This window comes from Lepisosteus oculatus, chromosome 20, assembly GCF_040954835.1.
Source record: "Lepisosteus oculatus isolate fLepOcu1 chromosome 20, fLepOcu1.hap2, whole genome shotgun sequence".
Taxonomy (NCBI): Eukaryota; Metazoa; Chordata; class Actinopteri; order Semionotiformes; family Lepisosteidae; genus Lepisosteus; species Lepisosteus oculatus.
Window position 1 is genome coordinate 14,228,801 of NC_090715.1, and position 7,747 is coordinate 14,236,547.

Below are 7,747 nucleotides of genomic sequence, written 5' to 3' on the forward strand. Positions count from 1 at the left end.
GATCCAGATGACACATGTTGTCAAACATGACACAGTGTTCAAAGCCGGATGAGTAGGCGTAACTCTCTCACTCTTATCTCGTGAGAGAGCCACTGTTGCACGAGCAGTGTGGGGATGTGCGTTGCTGTGCTGGGATGTCGTCTCATCAGGACGAGCCAGCGGGAAAGGCAGAATGTGAGCTCCTAGGATTTGAATAATGTAACACTGTGCCGTCAGGATGTCATCAATCACTCCAAATGGATGATGGATGATGAAATGTCGATCTCGGACAGGCATTGTGAATTACCCTCTCCCAGAACGTGACCTCCTATTGACAAACTCTGTTTGGCTGCAATCTTGCCATGTTAGACACTGCTGCCTGTGAGGATGGGCACCCCAGAGGAGGGGCACCTGGATCGCAGTCCAGCCTCGCTCATACCGATTTTCTTTCTTGATTTTCACCGGGCTCCACATTCAACAGGTTAAACAGACTCATCACCTGTGCTCTCACTCAGCTTTCTCACTACAGAGGTGATTGACATCTCTTGTCAGAAAAAACTCTCTCTGGTTTAGCACTGACAATCACAAAGGACCAACTGGTGAGAAAAAAAAAAACATTTGATCAAAATCTAAACTCTATATATTTTATACACATTGAATGTGTGTTTTTTATTACTTTCCCAGTGTTACAGATATTGGTGATAGCCAATCACCTTCTCTATCAGACTGCAGTGCCAGCACCACTACCTAGTGTAGATCCTCAGCCAAGCTCCCTCTTGATAGGGAAGAAGGTATTCCGATTACAATGTCAGTGTTTGTGGTCAGCACATTCCATAGAGAATCTACAATAACTCTTTAAATGGTACACCTACAGTATGCCCAACTTGTCTCCCCCCTGAGAAAGAAGAAATTCATATCACGTGGTTGTTGGGCAAAGACGTCCTTGCTTTTGGTAGCTTCAACTGAAAGAAGTGTAACGCTAAACGGTACAAGGCGATAACCAGCCCAGCTCTGCTCTAATGGAAGTGAAATTGTTTTTTCCACAGTCACCAGTAATGAACCCAACCCATAAGGTTCCTTAAGGTGGACAGGTCACATAAAGATTGTAAGGGCTTAGTAACCGTAAATGTGGCAGCTGTTCAGGTTTTGTTAATTGCGCTATTTGCTATTCAGTGAGAAAATATATTTAATTTGGAAGAAGACAGTGCATCTAACATGAATCTCAATGAGACACAGCCCTCTTTTTCTACATTGGAGGGAGTGTGGGGGGGCAGTAAAGTACTTTCGTTATACAGCACAGAAAGCTCATGATCCTCTAAAAGAAACCAGGAAAGGAATATTATCTTCCTTATGGCAACAGTCACATTCCAGTGCTTTCTGTCCAGCAAGACACAAAAATTAAACTTGGCAACAAATCAAATTGTTATATGTAAGGTTTAGAGGTGGAGTGTCTCTGTGTGGTAATACATCAAATTAAAGACAAAACATCAGTAGGATTACATCTTGAATGAGCCCTTTGACCTCACTATGACATCCATACGCCAAGCACACAATATTAGTTCTTGTCTGTCAGGCAAGATGAAATTAAATCCTAATATTTTAGTGGAATATGTTAAAGTTACCCTTGGCTTTTTTCTTTAAAGGAAAAGTGATTGTCCTGGCTGACAAATAAGCCCTTTATTTCAAAAGAAGATTCAGTCATCTAAATGGAAGAAGTATAAAACCTGATTTGAAAGGATTTTGCTCATGTATGTTATTCTTTTATTCTCCTGTGTAGTAAATGCATCTCTTTTTCATCTTTGAAAGCTATCACTGTACAAACATGCACACACATACAGTTATAAAGTCTGATGTTTTTATTCAGTTTTGTGAAATAATGTCTTCCAAGTGACATTATCATATATATGTACAGTTAGATTGTTGACATGAATGTCTTTCATATCAAACAAATATATCCTGCAGGATTAATTTCCCATTGGACTTTTGTTATACAGTTACCTCACACGCTCATTTCTCGGGATAATATGTTTAGATCAACAAAGGCTTTTTTAACATTCCAAAATTTTCATTTATTTCTCTTAACGTTTAATAAGCTTAATGTTCTTAGTAATGAGTAAATCTATCCTTCAGCTCAGTTTTATTTCTGGCTAAGGCTGTTGTGAAGAGCTGTAAAATGGGCTGTGCTGTTTGGTTGTGACGTCATGGTCATCCTGGAAACTGAGTATCGAAAGGGAAGTGAGGCGAGAAACATGGATATTTTTGGATCAAGCTTGAGGCCATTTGGGAGGCCCTGGGATGTTTGTTTCACAGTTAAGTGTCTGTGGGAAACACAACATACAGAGTTCTAATTACTATTAGGGATAATTTTCAGTGTTTCCTGCAGACTTTTCTCTCCTTTCTTTTATCTGTGTTGTTTTTGGTTTTATTTTTTTGAAAATTATTATAAATATGGAGAGTACTGTGAACATTTGTGCACAGCTATTAATTCTGACTTACAGCTATTAAATATGATTTGATTTTCTCCCAAAGCCATATCTTGCCCCTTGCCCGTTACTTAAACAGTCCTTTATCTAGCGCCCTCCTATAAGCTAGAACTGAACCAGTCACTTAAAAGGTCATCTATATGGAAAAAACTTCATTCTGCTGACCAGCTGAAAGCCCCTTGTGGTCTCTTAAGAGCTTCTACATATTTTTTTCTTTGACATTTATGAAAGCATCAACTGAGTTTAAAGCAGTGACCTTTGATTTGTCTGCTACTTCAAAAAAATGTCTGCAGTCAGGTGATCCTTTTTTTGGTCAGGAGAAGTGCACACTGGGTCGAAAGTCATGTTCTGCATTTATGTCTAGGAGATGAGAAACAATTAAGCACAGCAAAAAAGTTTTAGTTTAGTTTTGCATGTGCAAAGTGTCTGCTTTCTCATGAGCCACACATGATAAATCTTTATCAAGGCACTGGAATTTGTAAGGTTCATGAAGGAAGAAAAAGAAATACTTCAGACTTTGACTTTGGGAAAACTACTCTCTCATGGTGCTTGGATGTGCCTTATTTTCATCTGCTTTGTTAATTTAGTTGTAGCTGGTGCTCATCCATAATTCAGTAATACTTAAAGACCTGTAGTCTGAAATTGATACTTTTTCATGAACAGTCTTTATACCACCAAGAATGTACATTTCAAAAAAGTCCTTTAATTTCATAAGGCTTTTTTCCCCACTTTTTAACTTTGACTCCTCTGCACATTCTTATAAATATTAAAGGAGCATCACCAAGGATTTATTATTCACTATATTTTACTTAAAGATTCATCTTATATCACTTATTGTCTTACACAGGTTTTTTTCTTATTCAAGTTATTTAAATAGATGCAGCACTTAATTAAGAACACTGACATTCAAGAATGGCTCACAGCTAGGCCTGCCTGCCAGTAAATAAAGACTTTTTATTTTGTCTGCTTAATTTTAACATTTTTTTGCTGGAAAAATAGCATAACAGAGAGATGAAAGGCCTTGCTCAATTTTTTAAAACTTTAAATTTTTTTGATAAAAGTTCACAGGTTGCTCTTATTAAATATACATATACAGAGAGATGCATCTCTGAATTTTAAAATGGAAATAGGCCTGGTGTGTCTTTCACAAATGATTTATAAATAACTGCCTTATATGGTACACAGTACCCTCTGGGGTTAATTAGAGTCTGCTCCCCTCACCTAAAGATGAGCACTATCACAGCACACTGACAGTTTTAGCTTTTTACAAAATTGAAATCCATGTGTATTACATCAGACATATTGCTGCTGAAAAATAATACATTTTTTAATTGGAAAAACATAAAAATAAAGCAAACATAACAACCATCTGAATACATATCATTATTGCCAATGGGTTTTATTCATACCTTGATCTTATTTTCAGCCTGAGCTTCATAAACAGGCACCAAATCAGAGAATCACTCTTGTTCTAAACAATTCCAGTTAAAATTAATGTAAACTCTGGCGAGGTAGTTTTCCTTCCAAGGTATCTTTGTAAACAGATGAATTACATTAGCTGAATTAAGATCTTTCTTAACAATTATCCGGTCAGATTTTTTATTAGTATTGTATGACCTACAATTGTTAAGAGTACATTGTTACTATCTGTAATTACTGTATGTTATAATCAATGTACTGCTGTATTCAGAGTAATACAGACTCAAGTTTTGAAAATGGAGTCCAGTCAGGAATACTTTTTTACTCATTGCACGTGCTGCCTTTTTTATCATGTTCCATTTTTTAAAGTTTTTTTTTTCAATCTCCTCTTGTACCATAAAACAGTTGCTGGCAGATGTGATGCATAATGTTGGCCCTGTCAAGGCCATGAACAGAAGCTTCACATCAATATCCTGCCTAGCTCACTACTGTTGATGTTTCCCTTTGATTATGTAGGCCTTTTGGACTCAACTCAATACATCTGTTGAATTACACTAGAGAAAGCCACAGCATGAAACAAGTGACCTGAATTATTCAAATGAGGACATCAGTCTTCTTGGAATAACGATGGAGATCTATCTATCTGTGTCATACTCTGTGAATAAGAAACAGGTATGGGATGCCTTGTGCCGGAATCCATACTGTTTCTGTGGAGATGTTCTCGTGTTGGTTCGGATTTCTAAGTTCTGTAAAGCTTCAGATGCACAATATGCTGATAGATTTAGCATAATTGATCAAATGAATTTGTTTTTAGTGGTGTGAATTATTACAGCCTTCATAGTAACGTTGCCTTAAGTTGTCCCTTGCACATTAGCTCTATGGTCCAGCTCAGTAAATTACAAGTAGAATAAATTGGGTAGTATTCTCAAACTAGTCAGAAAGTCATTGGTGCTGATCTTTCTGTCCTGCCTACCCCATATCTGTTGAATCAGTTACAGCCTTGTTAGAGTCTTGTGTAAACCATGTTCCATCCTAGAGGACCTTTCACACCCTTTGTTTAAGGAATTAACGGCATTCAGGCATGTTGTAGATTAACCCAACCAATCGGACCTCTGTGAAAAGCATTCCTTATGGGTGTGTCAGCTGCAGTGTCGTGTTCATCATCAAGTGATCCACTGGGAAGAGCTGTTCCACTCAGAAGCACAAGCCAGTTGAGGACGGACTGTGTAAAGTTCTGTGTGCTGAACTTGTTGGAAACAGCACCCTTCCAGGTACATGTTTCTAACACTCACGACTGATCAAAGAAAAACAAAGTGAAATAAAAGCCTAAGCAAGCAAGCAGATCATTGAAGTGATGAGTCGGCACTGGAGACGCGTAGCTCAGCTGGAGTGAAAACCGGCACACAGGGATACCCCAGGACCAGCGTGGGGAACGATTGCTCTAGAGCTCTGTTTCTTAACATTCATCACATTAACCCTTCTGCTCCTTCCCACGCTGCACCGCAGCCTCTAGGTTTACCCACAGCCCTGGGTGTGGATGAGCAGGGTTCAACTTCCTTGTCTTTTTGGTCAGGTGTCATTCCTCACGCCAAGCAGATTGAAGCCTAAACCATCAGTAAGCACTCTTTTTCGCAGTATTGGGGCCTATTCACACTGGCAGTAAAAACAGTGGCATCCCAGTTTAACTCTGTGATACTGCTTTCCGGATGTAACTGAGTAAAAAACATAGGCGAACAAGCAACAAAAAGAGCTGATGAGTCTCAACTTAAAAAAGGCAAACCTAAAATTAATTCCATTAATGAACCACACTACAGTACATGAAAGACACTACAGGGATTGAAATAAATGGGTTCCTTTTTTGCAGCTTCCTACAACTTAAACTAAGACTAAGTATTCCCACACTCAGACCAGATGGCATTTTAGTATGCAGGTCTATGATTATATTACTGCATTTCAGCCTGGGGTCTGTTCACATTCTATCTCCCAGAATGACAGAATGGTTTTAACAGTCTGGGGACAATCACATCTTCAGATTGCCACGGATTAGGAATTTAGGAATTACTTTTTTACCCAGCCAAAGTGAGAGGTCTGTGGGGTTATCTCCTATCCTCTGCTTTACAGTAAATCTTTAATTCACACGTCGTCAATGTTTTTTTTCAAATCCCTTTGAAAGATCAGATCAAAACCACATCGTATGTCTCAGGGTTCCACTAATGGTATGATTCCGCAGTGACTGAAGAAGGGGATAAATCCTCTGTTCTTAGGACAGGGCTCCTCCAGTCATATCCCTGCATTTTAATTGTCACAAACCTCTGGACACTAGCTTTGAGGGAGAACTGCAATTTATTTAGAAAGAGGAGCAAAATAGTATAGGATAACTTTGAAGAGCTGTATAATGGAGTTCAAGTTTTTTTTATTTTTTAAATCCTGATGAAACAGTTTTGGATTATTTATTTTTGGTACATTCTGGAATAAAGTACTGTATGCTTTCATTATAATATAAATTATAATAAACTGTATTTATTGTTTTATATAGCATCTTTAAAGGTGGCTTCTCAAAGTGCTTTACAGAACGACGACAAGCATAAAAAATACCCAAGCTATGCACAATGAGAGGAGACCGTAGATGGGGGGTACTGAATACAGCAGGAGCAGAGGGGTAAAGAACAGACCGGTGAAGTAAAGGCTCTTCTGAAGAAGGTTTTCAGTCTAGATTTGAAGGAGTTTAGAGAAGGCGTCTCTCGGATATCCTTGAGGATACAGTTTCAGAGATTGGGGCATTCCGTCACCCATAGAGAGCAGACGGATTTGGGGGACAAAAAGAAATGAGAAGGTACTTATTTTTCCTAGTGTAGATGTCTCCAGAGGCGCAGTGGAACCTTATATTCTGCATATTTATTAAAAATCCAATACATACACGTAGTCTGTAAAGACAGAGAGGAAAAATCGATGTAGTACCTGATTGAAGTTGCCTGTTTTGATTATATTTTTTTCTTTCCTTATTTGTTTTCTTTTTTTTTTGCCTGTCAAGAAGATGATCAATGGTCTTGTTTGAAATTGTGGGAAAGAAATGTGGCACGCTCTATTCTGAAATGCAAATGTTTCTTAAAATATCATTACTAATCTGGTAATGTTAATTACATTTAGAATTGATAATGGCCCCCATTATAAATAATGTTTAAACTGTATTTATATTGTTCACTGTATTTATATTGTTTAAGCAATATTATCCATACATTTTCTAAATGCTTCTTGCAATACTGGGTTTCAGCCTATCTCGGCAAACAACAGGTACAAGGCAGGATACACTCTGGATGGGACACCAGTCCATCACAGGGCAAACAGGCACATTAACACTCACACCAGGGCCAATTTTCCCAGAAGCCAATTGACATACCTGTATGTTTTTGGACTCTGAGAGGAAACCAAAGGATCCAAAAGAAACCTAAAAGCATGAGGAGAACATACAGTGCAAACTCCACGCAGATACTGTAGCATCCCGGGTCTGGAATTGAATTCTGGGCCCCAGTACTGCACGGCAGAAAAGCTAACCACAGCTTTAAAAGTCTTAAGAATGTGCAGTATTATACTGATGCCTTTCCTATAAACTCAGATATGAGGTATCAAGAACTGGTTAGTATAAAATCCAAAGAATCTGTCCTGTTTTTCTTTCTGATGCTCTACTATGAAATATGAATTCCTGAACTACTGAAATACATAATTTATACATTACTGTAATGATACTGATAAAAATCAGCGTAAGGCTGTTATGCTATATCATGATATTTTTATATTATACTTAGAATTTGTTCAATTCTGTTGTCCTGACTGTATCTAACAAGAGAAGGTCGTTTTAGGATGTCTCC